The 18,783-nt window shown below is 38.6% G+C and overlaps 1 long non-coding RNA gene across 1 annotated transcript in view; it reads right to left on the bottom strand.

Annotated features, from left to right (window-relative positions):
• Positions 1 to 9,335, bottom strand: part of LOC140505944 (uncharacterized) — a 77,118-nt gene extending 67,783 nt beyond the window's left edge. Inside the window, exon 1 of the long non-coding RNA XR_011967713.1 lies at positions 8,979 to 9,335. This is a non-coding gene — a long non-coding RNA (uncharacterized lncRNA). The remainder of the gene's footprint in view (positions 1 to 8,978) is intronic.
• Between the last annotated feature and the right edge of the window lie 9,448 nt (positions 9,336 to 18,783).

The following is an 18,783-nucleotide window of genomic DNA, read 5'->3' as shown; positions in this document are numbered from 1 at the left end:
AGCTGGTTCACTTCTCCTTAGGCAATCTAATGAGCCCTTGCTTTTGAAGGGACTGACCATATTGATATGAAATATTGACATAGCCCACTGTAGCTTAGAGTTCTTTCACTCAAGAAATCCACTGGCCTCATCTTCCTCAGTAGCAAGGAAGACAGGCATGCTCCACAACACCTGGAAAAATGATTTCTTTGGTCAATAATCAAGATTGAACCAGAGCCTAGAAGTTCCTGCACCATGGATTATACGCATCATTTGAATTTACCGATCTGTGCCTGTGCTATAGTCATCCAAAAGGGAGCCAATTTCAAAAAAGAAGGGTGTGTATTTCATTTTCTCTATGTATCCTCAGGGTCTTGACCTAGAACAGGTACTTAGTAAAAGAAAGCAGCATGGTATAATAGAAATATCACAGGCTCTGGAGGGAGGCCTCCTAGGTTCAAATCCCATCTCTAACAACTTGCTACCTTTGTGACTTTGAGTAAGTCCTATAACCACTTGGATCCAGAGTAGCTCTAGGTCTATAACCCTAAATGCTTGTTCACAAATTTAGAGGAAGGAAAATTCTCTCTTCATAAATATACAAATTGCAACAGATTGATGGCAAACCTTGACATATTTTGGGTTGGGCTACCAGGACTTTACCCCAGCATATTGAAATTAGAGGACCCTGATCATATTTGAGTAGAAACAATGGAGTTTAGCACCTAGATAACCAGAAGAATTGCTTAAAGTAGTCATCTACCAGATGCTTCCTCCCCATAGCAGCTATGTTCTCCATCTCAGACACAAACATCTTTGGTGTGCTTCTCCCCAATATCCATGATTTTCTCCTGACCCTTTCTTCAGGTGGCAGCCTCTCCTACCAGGAGAACTGTCCTAGCTTTAAAAAACATTTCTTACTGCTTGCCTCAGGTATATTTTTTGTCATCTCAGGTACAGAAATTATTGGTTACTGCTCTGATGGTGGGTAGCAAAAGCCACATCAATCCCAGTAGTATCAACAGTAAAGAAAGGCTACCGCAGCAGCAAGTAAATAGAATGGTGGTGGGCAGATTAGCAAAAGCCACACCCATCCCAGAAAGGCAGTTGCTATGGAGAAAGTACAAACCAATTACATAAGGGAAGGTATAGATAAAAATCAATTACCGAAGGGGTACTTTCTAGAGCTAGACTAGACAAGAGCAAAATTCATTTGGAGTAACAAAAGGTTCAGAATTTCAAGGGAAATGATTGGGGGTGGGGGATGACAGGGGGGAGAAGCAGTAATGATCAAGAATAGTACTTCCAAACCTTGCATTATACTACATAGCCTTAATCATCATACCTATTTGGTAACCATAAAAAAAAAAAAAAAAAAAAAAAAGCAGATGAGTGGAACAGACTAGAAAAGAAAGGCTCATAAACAATAAAACTTGATAAATCAGTGTTAGAAAAATAACAACATAACTTACTTAGGGAAGAACTCCCTATTTGACAAGAACTGCTGGGAACACTGTAAAACAGTTTGGCAGAAATTAGATTTAGAGGAGCATCTTATACCATATGCCATAATAAATCTAAATATAACACCTTTAAAAAATTGAAAGAAAATTTTAAAAGGACCCTTTCACATCTATGACTAAGGAGCAATATCCTTAACCACAGGAATATAGGCATTCACAAATGATAAAAGTTTTGATTACGTGAAATTGAAAAAACTTTTAGACAAATGAAATCAATGAACTGGGATAAGATATAAATTAAGAAAACGTTTTGGATACAATAATGTGCTCTGATAACCAAAATATATAGGAAATTAATACAAATATAAAAGACTAAGAATTATTCCCCAATAGATAACTGGTCAAAACACATAAATTAACAGTTTATAAATAAATTAAAAACTAACAACCATATGAAAGATATCTCAAAAGCACTAAAAATAAGAGAAAAGCACATCAAAATAACCAGGGTTTTGCCTCACACCCAAGAAATTGGTCAAATGAAAAAAGATGGATATAAAATCAATTCTGTTCTCCAAGGAGAGTTTAAAACAGGCACTTTGTAGGACCACATAGAGTTGAAAAAGACCTTCTAGCCTGACATCTTCATTTTATAAATGAGGAAATTGAGGCCCAGAGAAGTTAAAAGACTTGTTCAAGGGTACAAAGGTAGTAAACGTCACAGCTGAGATCTGAGCCCAAGGCCTTAGACTCCAGAGTTAATTCTCTTTCCACTCTCTAGGGTGGTCTGCCTCTTCTTTGCCAGGGTGGGGGATTAGGACTATGGAATGTTGCCTAGACTGTCAGACGTGGTACGTGGGCTAGCTTGGTTTATTTTACTGGAGGTCTTTTTCTTTCTTTAAAAAAAAAGAATCTTTATTACAAAGGATGGATTGCTACATGGGCATGGGGGGAGGAAAAGAAAACTAAGAGGTAAAGGTAATATAAAACCAAAATATATCTCTAGATAATGTTTTTAAAAAATAGAGATGGTATAACTTCTACAGTGTAAAAAGGCACATCCCCCATCTGATGTCCTTCTCCAGCAATAACAAGCAACCCAATCCTTAAAAGTCGGTGATATCAATATAGTACATAAGACAATCTGATCTATATCATGGGCAGCCACACAACTTAGCCCCACTGCATCAGGGAAGTTGTGCAAATTTATTGACAAAAACAGATACTCCTCTCTTTTTTCTTCCACTACAAATCTCTCCCATTCCCCCCTTGGAAGAGTCCTAAAGTCTAGAAAGTCTGTTTCTTCATTCCTTCCAGGTGTTTGTGATCTTTTCCCTAGGCTTTGACCATTACCCCACAATAGTTTTGTCTGCAGAAGGCGTATCCTTCCCCGGTTGGTCTTTGTTCTTTGTTCAATGACATCACAAGCATGATTGACTTGCATATGAACTGTATTTTTGTGCTCCTAGAGAGTAGATGCTCTATGGAAATTGGGGGAGAAAGGGACAGTCTGCTAGCTTGTGATTACTGTGGACAGCAGGAGAGAGCTAAGAGTCTGACCCAGGTGGCTCAGATTGCTTTAAGGAGACAACTAAGAATATATTCAGGTATAAAATTAGAGTAATTAAACTCATGTCCAAGAATATGTTATATCCCACCACCACCCTTCCACTTATTTTACTTCTCAGAATTCCATCAAAAGAAGATGAAGTTAATTAAATAAGTTGAAATTAATTGACTAAAATGAAGTTAATTGCACAGGTTAAAAATAAGGCAGCTAGGTGGCACAGTGGATAGAGCTCTGTGCTTAGAATTAGGAAAACTCATCTTCATGAGTTCAAATCTGACCTGACTAACTAGCTTTGTGACCCTAGGCAAGTCACTTAGCCCTATTTGTCTCTATTTCCTCATCTGTAAAATGGGCTGGAGAAGGAAATGGAAAACCACTCTAGTATCTTTGCCAAGAAAATCCCAAAATGAGGTCACAAAGAGTGAGACACAACTGAAACAATGGAATAACAAATTGGTAAAAGCAGGGGCACCGCATTTACATGATGAGATGGACATACATATGACATTCATATTACAAGATGGTCCCACCTTATGTTGGGAGACTAGAAAGTAGAGTAATGTAAAGTGCATCAGTGATAGAGGTTAGAAACCATGGATATGGGCCAACAGGGAAACTAAACTATTTTAGACACATCAACATGTTAGAAAAATGCTAAAGTATTGTGTTTAGGAATCAAATCAAATAGTGTCACATTAGCAGATGGTCTAATTTTCTTTCATTCAAAGCTATACTTTGTATAAATATCAATGAAATTGAACAACTGGCCCTGGTGCATACCAAATTTTTGCAAATGTAGTAAGATTTTTCCAGAAGTAAATAAATATATCACACTTAGAGTCATTTGATTTTAAGTTGACATTATTAAATGTTTCTCTTAAAGCTCATTTCCCATATTAGGTTATAAGCTCTTTGAGGGAAAGCCCCAATCTAATTTTATGCATATTTCCTTTAGCTCAGAGTAGGGACTCATTAAATAGTGAATGAACTATAACCAATAGCCCCTAACCTCAGATACAACTAACAGTGGCTAAGTGGGGCTTTACCCTGGAATGTCAAGGTGTATGTGGAAGGGGAGAGCTCTCCCCATGCTTTGCCTCAAAACTGTCAATCTCAGCCACTTTGTGGAACTACCAGTCCAGAGGTGCTAACTCTAGGATCCTGTCAACATGGTGCCCTCCTCCTAGAGCTTGTGTATACATACAATACATACATATCATCAAACTCCAGAAGGAGACAGACCAAACTCTCCAGGGGACAGGCTACCAAAGGAACTGTTCCTGTCCCTATATTGTCTTATGTGCTCTCACTCCCCTACCCCAGCTCACTCAACTGAATTCCCTTTACACATAATAATAGCTAACATTTATAGAGAACTTACTATATATGCCAGGAGCTGTGCTAAGCAATAACAATTATCTTGCTTGATATTTCAAGTGAATTCCTGGTTACCAAATTTTGACATTCCAAAACAATGCTTAGTTTTGGTGGACTGAATTCATAGCTTTTGTTTAGTACTTGTAACCTCTGTTTAATACAGAAACAAGAAACAGGAACTAGGATATCATACTGTGCTGGCTTGAGATATGGATCTAACATTTGATATATGAAAAACATAGTCAGTAAAATTTACTTAGCTTTACTTACCTAATAATAGTTTCCCAATTTTTTCATATACTTTATACAAGAATAACAGTGAGGCTATTGGTTTCTATAACTGACATCTTTGGTCTCTGATGTTGGAGAGTGATTTGTGGGGACCCCTCAGATCACATATTTAAGACTTGCCAACAAGAACCAGCAATAATAAACAAAACACTGAAGTTTAATGAATTAGCTCAAATACTGCTCACAGCACAGAACCGCAAAGATGGGCTTATCTTATAAAGGAAATAAGTTTATTAATTTTTCTTTTCACCTGGCATAGTGATGCAGACCTTAAAACCAGTTATGGGAGAGGATAAGGTTGGCAGATCTCTTAGGCTCTATAACTCTGAGCTGCAGTGGTGTTCTCACTAAACTCTGTATTAACATGACAAGCCCCTAGCTGGGGGGAGGGAGGTCACCAGATTGCCTAAGAGATGAACTGACCCTTGTCAAAAAGCAGGTTCTCTGTCAATCAGAAAGGGATTGAGTTGTTGAGTAGCCCTAGTATTTCCAATCTCGGAGATATAAAAAAGAGGGAAAAAATGGATTTTGATTTCTTTTCCCTTTTCATCAGATATCCAAAATATACACACTTAACTGGGATTCTCCCACTGGCTCTGACTGAATGCCACTGTCTACAACTTAGACCTACATAGTAAAACTTTTCATCTTCACTTTGGTACATGGATGGAGCTGTGATCACACTGATGGGAATATTCCTCATACAAAAAGCCAGTATGCAGATCACTGTCTATTCATGTCTGCCTGTTTTGTGTGACTGTCCAAATCCTCCTCTAAATTTCCCAGAGTTCATCCGTCAGGCTAGTGACTTTCTTTTAAATCACTTGTTATTGCATGGCTAATTACCACGTGGGCTATCCAGTTATTGTCCTTCATTATTGCTTCTGACCTCCCCTCACCTCTTTTTCTGATCATACATTTCTCTAGGATATACTTTATTCCATTTCCCTTGTGTTGATGATGATTCAACACATCATCACTATATCACAGATATAATCTGCTAAAGTTATAATCAAGACAGTTCATTGCTCTCTTTATAAGTAAAAACAACCTCCACTTATGGAACTAGAGGGCTTCTCTCCCTTTGGTAAAGCAGGTCTTTTCTGGAACTTTTTTTTTAAATGGTTACCCTAAGAAATATCAGGTATAGATTTGATAGCAGAGTGGAGGGTGGATTAGAACAGGGAGAGCCTTAAGGAAGGGATACCAACCAGCAGGCTATTGCTATAGTGTGGCCATGAAGCAATGAGGACCTGTACCAGTGTGGTGGCAGTGTCAAAAGAAAGAAGGGAGCATATCCAAGAGTCATTTTGAAGGAATAAGCCATAGAACTTGACAACAGATTGGATATGGGGGATGAGATTGAGTTGAGGACAATACCTAGGGTTCTGAGTGTTGGTAACTGAAAGGATAGTGGTGCCTTCAATAGTAACAGCAAAGTTGGGAAGAGAGGACGGGTTTGGGTTTTTTTGGGGCGGTTGTCTTTTTGTTTTGTTTTGTTTTGAGTGGGGGAAGATGAGTTTGGTTTTGGACATAGAGTAAGATCTCTACAGATAGAGTAAACAAAGTGACCCAAAAGCTAGAGCACCAGCCCTGGAGTCAGGAAGGCCTGAGCCCAAATTTGGCCTGAGATGCTTATTAGCTTTGTGACCATGGGCAAGTCACTTAACTCTGACTGCCTTAAAAAAAAAAAAAACCAACATATCTACAGATATTCAGTTCAAGATGTCCAATAGGCAGAGGTACAAGACTGGATGTCAGAATAGATAATAGGCTGAATAAGTAGATCTGAGAGTCATCAACCTAGAGATGATAATTGAATCCATGGGAGATGATAAGATCACCAAGTGATCACAGAACAGAGCCTTGAGGGACCCTACTGTCTGCATGTATGACATGGATGAAGATCCAGCAAAAGAGACAAGAAGGAGAGGTGAGATAGGTGGAAGGAGAGGCAGGAGAGAACAGTAATCTACAAAGAAGAAAATATCAAGGAGAAGGCTCTCAACAGTGTCAAAGTCTGCAGAAGTCAGGAAAGATGATGATTAAGAAAAAACTATTAGATTTGGCAAATAGATCATTAGTAACTTTAGAGAGTGCAGCTTTGGTTGAATGATGAAGAGTAAAGTCATACTATGGAGAGTTAACAAGAGGGAAATGCAGGGGATAATTGTGGATGACCCTCTCAATGAGTCTGGTCACAAAAGGGAGGAGAGATATGGGCTAACATGTAGAGGGGATGTATGGATCAAGTGGTGGTTTTTCGAGGATGGGGGAGAAACGGGAATATTTGTAGGCGGTAGGGAAGCAGCCAGCTAACAGGGAGAAATGAAAGACAAGTGAGAATGGAGATAATTTAGGGGACACTTCTGGAAAAGATGAGATGGAATGGGATCATTTGTGCAGGTTGAAGAGTTTGCCCAGGCAAGAAGAAGGGCTATTTCTTTATGTCAGGTAAAGGTCAGGGAGGAGATCTAAGTGACATGAAGTAAGGATAGGGTAAAAAGAGAGGGCTCTCAGCAAAGGACCTCAAGTTTTCAGTGAAATATGAGACAAGAGTCTCAGCTAAGATGATAGGATAAGGAGGAGTTATAAGATGTTTTAGGAGAGATGAAAACTTAGAAAAGTCCTGTGGTGAGTGAGACAGAAAGTCATTTAGAGAGGCGTAAAAGAATTTCCTTGCCAAATTGAGGACCCAGTTGAGATTACATGACATAAATTTGTAATAGATCCAATCAGCATGGTTTTGTGATTTTTTTTCCCACAAAAGTTAAAAGGAAAAGCTTCAGTGAGTGTAATTTACAATTCAAGATATTAAGTATATGTTACAATTACTTAATGTAGTACATTTTATTTCCACAAAACTATTTTCTTCTGAGAGATGAGAACCTTATGCTGGGGCATTTTTAATAATAAACACACATATATGCGTGTATGTTTGTAACATACATACACGCATATATGTGTATATATATGCATATATGTATTTGATATTCATATAGCACTTAAGATTTTAAAAGTGTGCCGTATATAATTTTACCTGAGCCCCACAATAACCCTGCATCCAATTAAATCACTCGGGTCCAACAACAGCGATGTGAGGTAGACAACAGAGGTATTGTTATTCCATTTTTCTTGTAGTACCTAGGACACTTGTCTCTTTCACTTAGGGACTTCATGAAAGTTGCCCATATTAAAGGTTATCTCTCAGTCCACACCCACATCCACAGCTCACAAGTTTCTACTGATGCAGTCATTTTTATCAGTCAGCCAGGGGACAAAATTAATTCAAAACAATGGCATTTAATGAAAAAGCACAATAAAAAAGAAAAAAGGGGGGAGCAGAATGTTGTTCCCACAAATACAGAAGCCATCAGTGGGCATGACTAGGGAACATATGTGAAAGGGCACAAACATAGGTTATGTTATATGTGTGGCCAGGACACCAATGCAGAAAGGAAAATACATAGGAAACATGTAGAAGCAGGGTGCATTTCTACAGGGCTAACTTATGCTTCCCCTGCTGCAGAGCTGCTCCTAACTTCTGGGGATAGCATCAGGCTGCTTCTGCTGTGCCTGCTCCCTGATGGTCTCAGGTGATAGGTGGGATGTCTTGTCAGGAAGTTCTCCCCTGGTCTTGCTGCAGTTACTGCTGGGCACTGCACTGCTGGGCATGTGGTTGTGTAGCATCACTCAGCTACAACTCCTAGGTTTCAACTGTCTTTTTCAGTTGACCTCCCTTTTCTTCCCCATGAAAGGAAGAGTGATTTTTGCCATCTCTCTTTTTAACCTAGAGGTTTAAGCTTCAGCTCTTTTAATAAGGGAAGCAGGTCTTCCACCTACCAAAAACATCAGATGGAGAGGAAAACCCTTAGCTGTTTTTATTTTTGTTTTTCCTCTAAAGAGATTAACTTGTCTCTCCCTAGAGTCTGAACTTTGTTTGTCCTTTCTCCCCAGACAATCCAGGTATTTGGTCTGTCATTCAGTCTATTTATTCCTCCTTGTTAGGAGTAATGTCTTTGTTCTAAGCTTCTATCTGATTTAGAGTAGAGAATCCTTTTAACTTCCCTCAATTCCCAATTATCAATTTGAACCCCTTCAAAATTATTTTAGAGTATCCCTTTCAACAAATAATTGCCAAGAGTTTCCTGGATTTTTCTATGGTTTTTCTCAGCCTCTCAAGATCCTTTGGTTTCTTCCATCCCAATGAAAATGAAACAGGGTAGGGAAAAAGACAGGAACAACTTCCAAACCCTAGGTAGAACCCAAGTGAAAAATCTGTTATTCCATATTCTTACCTTATTATGTATACGTATAAGTACAAACTTCTCAGGCTTTCAGTTGTCCTATACACTTTCCTACAAGCCTGAAGAAATGAAAGAAAAAGATGAGGGAAAGTTGAAGAAACTGAGACTGAGAGGTTGTGACTTTTTCCATGGTTACAAAGCTAATAAATATCAGAGTTGGGATTTGAATCTCTGTCTTCCTGGCTCTAAGTCCAACACTCTATCCATTATGACTCAGCTGCCTCTGTAGTTAGAGAATTTAAAGGAGAAGGAAATCAGCAATTTGTGACCTAAAATTATACATAACATTTTACCCCATATAAAATTAGAGCACCAGAGGAAGCAGACTTCCTTTGCATTTTCATTATGCAGAGAGGTAAACAATAAATAAATAAGGAGTTCCTGAATATGAAATTAACAACAGGATAATTGCTTTACTCCTTGAGTGCAGGCAATATTAAATCCTCAAATAAACACTTACTTAACCCTCTTTTTCACATATGCTTATGACTTCTATCAAAAGTAGCAAACTTTGCACGCTGTCCACCCTCCAACCAGGCAACCTCTAAAAGAAGGCAAAATGTTAATTCCTTTAAATTCAGAGGAATTTTTGGGACAAGCACCATCATGGAGGGAAGACAGCCTTAGATGCCAGAGGAAGAGATAACTTGGGAAACATTCTGCACACTATTATCTGTTACTATTATAACTTACATTTTAATACATTTAATCATTCTGCAAGCTAACTGAAAAATCTCATCTAGATAGTGTAGCTATTCTGGTAACATGTGACCTCCCTGTGGAGCCAAAGCCCAGTATTTCCATTGGCACAACCCCCCACTGACTAGCATTCTAACATTTATACAGGAAACTGTTAAACCTTATTTCTAGGGTCCCCTTTTTTTCTTTCTCTTCTTAACTAGCCTCATTCCATTCCACCCCCATTTGACCAAAAGGATTAACTGGTTCTTTAGCTATGGAGGTGTTTAAGATGACATCTTAATAAATAACACCAAAGATGCACCTTTTCAAATACTCAGGAGGTCTGATGAGATTCCCAAGTAGTTCTGACTACTTTTTCTCCTACTCTTTCAGAGAGAAATCCCCTTTTTTCTTCTTTACTCATCCTCTAGTCTTAAAACCTGATCACCACTTATAATTCAAATGTGTCTTATTTTGCATGCTCAATAATGCCCTGATTTTAACCCCAGTTCAATGGTTTCTTTATCTTACTCACATTCTGAAACTGATTCATTTAATAACTTCATATATGAAAGTTTGGCTCTTACTGGAGTTTTCCGAAAAGCTAAGGTTAAAAGGTCAGTGAGACTGTCATCCTATGAGCAAGGGTATAGAACTAAGTTCCAAGTCAATCTGATAGAATCTTACAACACCCCCAAATTCTAGGTGCTTTCCCCCCACTATTCTCAAAAGAAGACATCAAGTGAAGATAGAGGCGCCACACATTTATCTTAGTGACACGACCTCCCAACATGAGGCATCAACTGTTTAATTTGCACTCTGTAAATGATAAAGAAGCAATTCTGATTTAGGAAAGGAAGACACCCTAGTCTGCCTAAATAAGCTTCTTGAAGAGATATTCAGGTTTACAGTTATGGCGATGAAATACACCCAGCAAACCAAAGAAAAGGAGTGTGTTTTCATGAGTATAAACTTCACTGTGACATAATGGACAAAGTTAAAGCCTGAGGCTCTTCTGCCATTATCAGAGGCTGTGCCAGTGAGTGCTGTAACCTAATTACTTTTGATGCAGCAAATCAACAAAACCACTGCTGGTTACGACCTCTGCCAAGAGCACTAGAGATTCAGACAAATGAAGCTTAAGATGCCGTTGTTTGTTCGGTTGTAAAGTTCCAGATAAAAAATGACAGGATGTCGTTGCCTGACTTCAGCATCCGTTCTCCAGATGGCTCCCTGCACTGGCTTGTGGCAAGGCTCACAGGGAGGGAGGCTGGCACATTTTCTCTGTCAGAATGAAAGTTTTCCAATTACAAAGAGATAATGTGAGGAGATGCAAACTTAATCTCCTGAACAAAGGGTTGCAAGCTGTGTAATGGCCGATTCAGAGGGAAAATTTTCACTATAGTTCAATTGATTTAAACACCGTGGATCACAAAATTGGCTACCTTTCCTAATAAAACCAAGAAATCAGCCGTGTTGATTCCATTTACTGGAACTGCTTCTGTAATGGTTTCATGTTCCATGAGACAGGAAGTGCAGGTGCTTTTTTCTAAGTTAGTATTTTTAGTTTAAATTGAACTCTACCTTTCTTATTTGAATGAATTTGAATGAAAAGGAGCAAAAAAAAAGTCACTTTTCTTTGAGCAAACCAACAAATTGCTTAAAGACAGGACTAAGGATGACAAAGCATGAGTTAAATAACTATGAAAATAAGAAGATAATACCCTTGATGGTCCCATGATCTCTAGCACAATCTTACCTAAACTACCTAATTTCTCACATCCAAAGCCTGTGAATACTAACTGCCAAATTAGATTTCTTTTTGTTAAACCTGGGGCCAAAAAGGTTAGGGAGAGGAAGAGCCAGCAGAGGATATTCTAGCTTTGAGTCAAGTTACCCAGTAGAGGGGACATGGCAGAATTGGGAAGGAAAGTTACTGGTACCATGGGCCTCTGGGGTAGGAGATAAGCAAAATCCTTCAGAGGTGGAAGGAATACCATTCCCTTTGCCCCTTGGCATAGTAAGGCAAGGACCTTTTGCCCTATTCTCCAAGGAATGCTAATGGAAATGACGTCTTATAGATTTAGAATTGGAAGAGACTTTAGAGGCTATTTAGAGCAACACTCTCATTTTACAGATGAGAAGCTGGACCCTGGAGAAGGGAAGTGATCTGTGCAGGGTCACAAGGCTAGTCAGCATGCACAATGGAATTTGAACCAAGGTGCTCCTCTGGACTCTAAATCCAGCACTCTATCTATTACCACTATGATGTCAATAGTTCTGTTTCCCTGTTTGACCAAACATATATGTGTGTACGTATATGTACATATGTGTGTACGCATATACATATAGACACATATACATCCATACACATATATACATATACATACATATATATACACACATATATACGTACATATGTAATACATACGTTGACACGAAGGGGAAAGGTTTGTGCATCTACATGTCTAGTAAGCCAACAAGGACACTGCCTCAGGGGAAGGAACTCTGGCTGTGATGAGAATATTACTGTCATTGCAACTAAAACCTAGAGTTTTTCCTCTCCATCAAGATAAAATCACACAGATTTGGGGAGAATTTAAATGCAAATGATCGCAATAAAATTCTGATAACAGTTTAATATTTATGTTGCATTCCTTTGTTATGAGGTTTTCTTGTTCAACAGCCTCAAACTTGGATCTAGAATACTAAACAAATCAGGTAATCTTAAAGAAAGTAACAAAAAGTTACCTAGGTTAGAAAAAGACATTTTTATATTGCCTATAAACCTGTCTCCAAAATACATATTTTTCTCAATAGCTCCAGATAGAAGCCAATGTTGCAAGAAGACTTTTCAGACTACAGGATGGTTGTTGACAGGATGGGGCCACTGCAGACAGATGATTTTTGCCATTTGCATCTGACATTGCTAGGAAGTGCTGGTTGCATTACTGAAAATGCAATCAGCTCACATACACACACACACACACACACACACACACACACACACAATGTTCAGTTCCAAATAGTTTCAATTGCAGCAGCTGAAGATCAGTAAATCAGTCTGAAATATAAGTAAGCCCTTCAAAGTCCTTGGAAACCTTCAACAGATTCCTGCTGAAGAGTTAACATTTCCAAGTAATGAGCATTTTTAAAAAGTCACAACATCAACATAAAGTGGTATCTAACAGCTGTTGTAAAACTCAACATCAATTTAATGTGAGCTCAACTACTAAACAGCAATCACAATGGCATCCCCTAGGAGGCATTTAAGGACCCAAGTGGCTAGCCATTTTTAACACAGGGAAAGAGCTGAGCAAGTTCATAGGCTGCAGAAAGGAATATTTTTGCCCGTGTTCTTGTACCACCACCTAGTGGTTTCAAGTATCTGAAATGGAAGATATGAACAGAAAAACAAAAACAGAAACAAAAATTTGCCACAAAAAAATAAATGTATAATGGCTTCCAGAATTTGATGCTTCTGATAAAAATGAATATTAAAGATTCATATTAAAATGAACCTAATAAAACAAGCGCTATTCTTTTTTAAAGCCAGAAACATTTGTCATTCTGAAGTCCACCATTTTGTAACAATACATTTTTGAGGCTACATATTAAACATTGCAAGTTTTTCTGCTGTATATTCAACTTATTATTGTCTACTATCCAAGACAAAAAGAATGAACAGCCTCTATTTACAAATCTCTACCTATAAGCTTACATTTTATGGGGGGGAAACAACATGTACATAGATAAGTGAATGCAAAATATATGCATAACAGTGGATAGAGAACTGAACTTGAAGTCAAAAAGACCCAGGTTTAAATCTTGCTTCAGATATATTATCTGTGCGATTCTGGACAAATCACTTAACCTTTACCAGCCTTGGTTTCCTCATCTGCAAAACGGGGATAATAAAAATGCCTGTCTTTCACAGAATTGTTATGATGATCAAAGGAGATGGTGTTACAATGCAAAGTAATTTCAGTGGGTGCAATGGGAAGTACCAATAACTTTAAGGCTCAGGAAAAGTGCTCTTTAACAGCTGGTTGCTGCTGCTGTTCAATCCTTTTTCAGTCCTGTATTATTTTGTGTAACCACATTTGGGGTTTTCTTGGCAAAGATATTGGAAACATTTGCCATTTCCTTCTCCAGCTGATTTTACAGATGAGAAAACTGAGGTAAACAGGGTTAAGGGACTTGCCCAGGTTGACACAGGTAGGATGTGTTTGAGGTGGGATTTGAACTCAGGTCTTCCTGACTCCAGGTCCTACACCTCTATCTACCTAACTGCCATAGGAAGGGGTATCTGAGGTATTCTTTGAAGGTAGATAGACTTGCTATAAGGCAGAAGTGAGGAGAAAGTGCATTCTAACACAGGGAAGCAAGAGAAGAGGGGGAGGAGGCACAAAGATGGAATGCCTTGTATGAGTAATAGCTAAAAGAAGACTTTGACTATGAAGAGAATTTATCTTTGTAATCAGGTGTACCAGTTGGGGCTGTAAATGGTTAGTATGACAGTCACAGCTATTCCCAAAGGTCTTACTTTTATGATGCAAGTGGAAATATTCTTTTCAAACTGCTACGTTAGCTGACCCCCAGGGGGATTTCATTTCATCACTTCTGCCTGCTGGAGCCTATGAGAAGTGCAGCCAGAATGGACTGAGGCTGATGAACTGTTTATCTCCTTATTCGCAAAGGATGAGAGTTTCAAAGAAGAGAAAGACTGGCTAGATTGGTACAGAGAACAGAAACAGAAGTTTCACCCAGTTTTTCTAAAACACTAGAGTTCCATACTAGCTAGGAGCAGCTAGGTGGCACATTGGATAGCACACCAGATCCACAGTCAAGAGTCCTGAGTTCAAATTCTGTCTCAGACACTTACTTGCTATGAATCTGGACAAATCTCTTAACCTCTGTCTGCCTCAGTTTCCTCAATTCTAAAATGGGGAGAGTAATATCACCTACCTTACAGGTTTGTCATGAGGATCAAATGAGATAATAAAGGCTCACTTCCTTTGTTTCCCCAGGTACCTTGGTTAAATTCATTTCTGTCCTTGCTATCCCAAATCTGCTCCTGAACGAGGGACAAGGTGAAGGAAGCTCTAAAATTCTGGAATTTCAAATTCAGCACTCTTAGGACTATGTCAGTGAGGGTGAGGATCATTTATCATTTATTTTTGTCTTTTTCCTTCATGCTTAGTCTCATTCGTTGTACATAGTAGGCTCATAATTATTATCTGCTAAATAAATGAGTTTCAGGTTTCAGTCTCAATAATCCCTCACCAGATTGTAAACTCCTCACAGGAAAGTACCAGGTTTTAGACTTCCTTTGACTCTCACAGAGCACAACATCATGCTAAGTTGTTATTCAGGTTTTTTAACAGTTTAGTCATTTCAGTTGTGTTGGACTCTTCATGACCCCATTTGGGGTTTTCTTGGCAAAGACACTGGAATGATTTGCCATTTCTTTCTCCAGCTCATTTTACAGAGGAGAAAACTGAGACAAACAGGGTTCATTGACTTGCCCAGGGTCACACAGCTAGTAGGTAAATTCATGGAAGATGATCTTCCTGATTACAAACCCAGTACTCTATCGACTGCACCACTCAGCTTAGCTGCCCATATTGTCACTTAATAGTGACTAACTTTTCTATGCTGTATGCCAACTATAGGAAAACTTCTTGTGACTAAGAATTATTTTTCTTTTTCAAGTGTTTTAATTCTTTTTTAATGAACAGAAATCGATTTTCCCACCCTCCCATCTCCTATCCCACTGGAGGAAAAAAGAGATAAGATAAACAAATTCCTTGTTAAAAATATACACAGTCAAGCAAAACAAATTCCTTCCTTGGCTGTGTTTAAAACATATATGTGTCATTCTGTACCGGAAATCCATCCCATCTCTGTCAGGAAACACTCAATCAACTAGCATTTATTAAATACCTACTGTGTACAAAGGAGGAAAAATAGTCACTTACCCCTAGGAGCTCATTGTTCAAGCAAGTGGTCAGAGGTGAATAACAGTCAATCAGTACTCTGGAATCATGGGTGGTCACCACATTAATCAAAATTCTTACATGTCATTTAAAGACTTTGGTCTCACAGTATAAATTATTCTTCTGGTCCTGCCCACTTTGTATCAACTCGTACACGTCCTGCCCTGTCTCTTTAAAATCATCTACTTCCTCACTCTTACAAAATTTTGTGATGGCAAAAAAAAAAAAAAAGTTATAGCTTTTTAAGAAAGTTATAGAAGGTAAAGAATGATATCTCTCTTATCACACCTACCCTGGTGATCATTAACATCCCAAGTGACAGCAGTCTGGAGTAAAACAGAATAATTCTTTTGTTGTTGGTGTTTGCACAGACCTACATGCTACCTACCATTCAATGAAACTTATCAAATATGTAAATGTTTAAGGCAAATAAGCTCCTGATCAATCTATTCATTTCTCACTTGTACTTGCATATGTATGACTCTCCTCTCCCCTCTCCTACTCCTCACCTCCAAAATCAGGGGGGGAGAGAAGGTTCTAGTTTCCTGCTCATTTAATCAGTAGTACCCATTTAATCCTGAGTATAAGTAAGCAGAGAATGAGGAAGGGGATGAAAAAATGTTAGTAGGAAACAAAAGGAAGGGGATAGAGAGTGCTTGGTAGGAAGTGTATACAGCTACATGTTTAAAAACTTTTCTGTAAGACAAGCACAACACTTAAAATCTCCATTATTAAAAATTTCTCATCATTTTTTAAAGTCTAGGCAAACACCAAAACAATAAATCAAACTTTGATTTTTATCATTTGGGCATTTCCAATGTGTAAATGCTCACATTGAAAATTTATCACCTCTTGATAATCCATTCTAGCCGGCTCCAACCTCTCCTGTGTAATGGAGCTGTCTCCCTAATATACACTGAAAGTTTATAGTCAAGAAGCAGCCTATTACGCAGGAGCAGAATTCAGAGTATTTGGTTACATGTAAGTGGAGAAAGAGTAGAGGTGAGCTAAGAAAAGAATGGACTTCAAATAGAGGGACAGGTCCTGTGCATAGCAAGGCCCATCCCTAGAGTCAAGGGAGTCTTTAATTCTTGCCAGGAGGTGTATGTATATATATGTATATATATATATGTATATGTATACATACATATACATATATATACATATATATACACATATACATATATATATACATATACATATATATTACCCCTCCCTCACTCAAAACAAAGTCAAGTGCAAGTCATGTCATTATTTCTGTGATGGCATGGTCTTCTTCGGCAATGAAGGACAAATACACACACACACACATATATACATATATGTAGATACATGTTATATATCTATATACATGCTCTCCTAAATATTATTAGTCTAGGGGATATGATCTAGTTCACTCCAGCTTCTGACTGCTTTGTCATAATTATTGTGGGCTAGGAGAACTCTTCTGTATCTTATATCCAAGGCTTGACCCCTTACCTTGCTGTTTTTCAGTTGATCAGTCATGTCCAATTCTTTGTGATCCCACAGACCATGCTGTCTATGGGATTTACTTGGCAAAGATACTAGAATGGTTTTGCCATTTCCTTCTTCAATGAATTAAGGCAAACAGGTTAGGTGACTTGCCCAGGGTCACATAGCTGATGTGCCTGAGACTGGATTTGAACTCAGGTCTTCCCAACTCCAGGCCCAGCACTCTATCCACTGAATCATTTAGGGGCTTGACCCCTTATCTATCTAATACCTAGCCAGTAAATCCAAGTGCATCCTGGGGCATCTCTGGTCATCCTGATGAATATCTAGTCACTGGATTCAGATGGCTCTGAAGGAGAAAGTGAGGCTGAAGACCTTGCACAGCCCTCCCTCACTCAAAACAAAGTCAAGTGCAAGTCATGTCATCATTTCTTTGATGGCATGGTCTTCTTGCGCAATGAAGGACAAACATGACAACAACAAAATCTCATATCAATTCCACCATGAACACATATAGAGAATGGCAAAGAAACCTATTTATCCAAATTGTGGCAAAACAGAAATCAGAGAAGGTATATATAGGAGAACATATACTGGACAAAACAGAGGGAAGAAGTCTCTCACTGGGAACAAGACAATTCAACAGAAAGAGCTTTAGTTCTCACCCAAGGACACTTCCCTAAAGTCTCTGAAGTGGTCAGCTCCATGCTAGGGACATGATGGAAACTGGTAGCTCTTCTCATGTCTTCCCAGAGTCTTTTCCTTCAGCAGCCCAAAGCAGTTAGCCTCTTCCTTCTTCCCTCGTGAAGCTCAAAGCCACAAGTGCCCCAAAGAGACTGCACTCCCCACAGAGAACTTGAAACTTCAAGAATTCCACAGGTTACTGTCAAAGGCTGGGGCTTTTCTACTCTCACCAACCTCACCTACCCATCATGAAGTTTAAGGCATTCATTACCACCATTAAGGACAGAGTCCCATGCCAATGGGCTTTGGGACAGGAAAGAATAGGGAGAAAGAATTAGAAAAATACCACTGTGTAAAAATCACATATGGATTGAGAACCCAATCTACCTGGTACTAAAATAGTTGAAAAGCAGAAAAGCATAGGGACAAAGTGAGATTTTAGGCAGATGAACTGGAAACAGGAGAGAAACAAGAGAAATCACAACAGTGACAATAATAAATACTATAACTAGCATTTATATAGCACTTTAAAATTTTCAAAGAACTTTACATAGATTATCTCATTTGGTTCTCAAAACCCTCTGAAACTGGTGCTACTATTATTCTCATTTTACAAATGAGGAAACTGAGGCTGAGAGGTAGAATACTTTACCCAGGGTCATACAACTAGCAAATATCTAAGGCAAGACTTGAACTCAGGTCAAATTCAGCACTTTATCAATAGTAAAATAAAGAATGATTCTATGCATATGCCCCATGAAGACTAACCAAGATAATCAGTAACTGAAATCAGTTATCCAAATGGGCACCTATGAATAGATGCTCAGAGGAGAAAAAATACCCATACATTTCAGTCTAATTTACCAGCACCATCTCCAATCAGAAGAGATCAAAGACTGATGTCATCTTAGTTCAATCTCCAATTAAAGGTTGGGGCTATTTAGAATAGCCCCCAAATG

The sequence above is a fragment of the Notamacropus eugenii genome, chromosome 5 (genome assembly GCF_028372415.1).
Source record: "Notamacropus eugenii isolate mMacEug1 chromosome 5, mMacEug1.pri_v2, whole genome shotgun sequence".
Taxonomy (NCBI): Eukaryota; Metazoa; Chordata; class Mammalia; order Diprotodontia; family Macropodidae; genus Notamacropus; species Notamacropus eugenii.
This window is presented reverse-complemented; position numbering and strand designations above follow the sequence as displayed.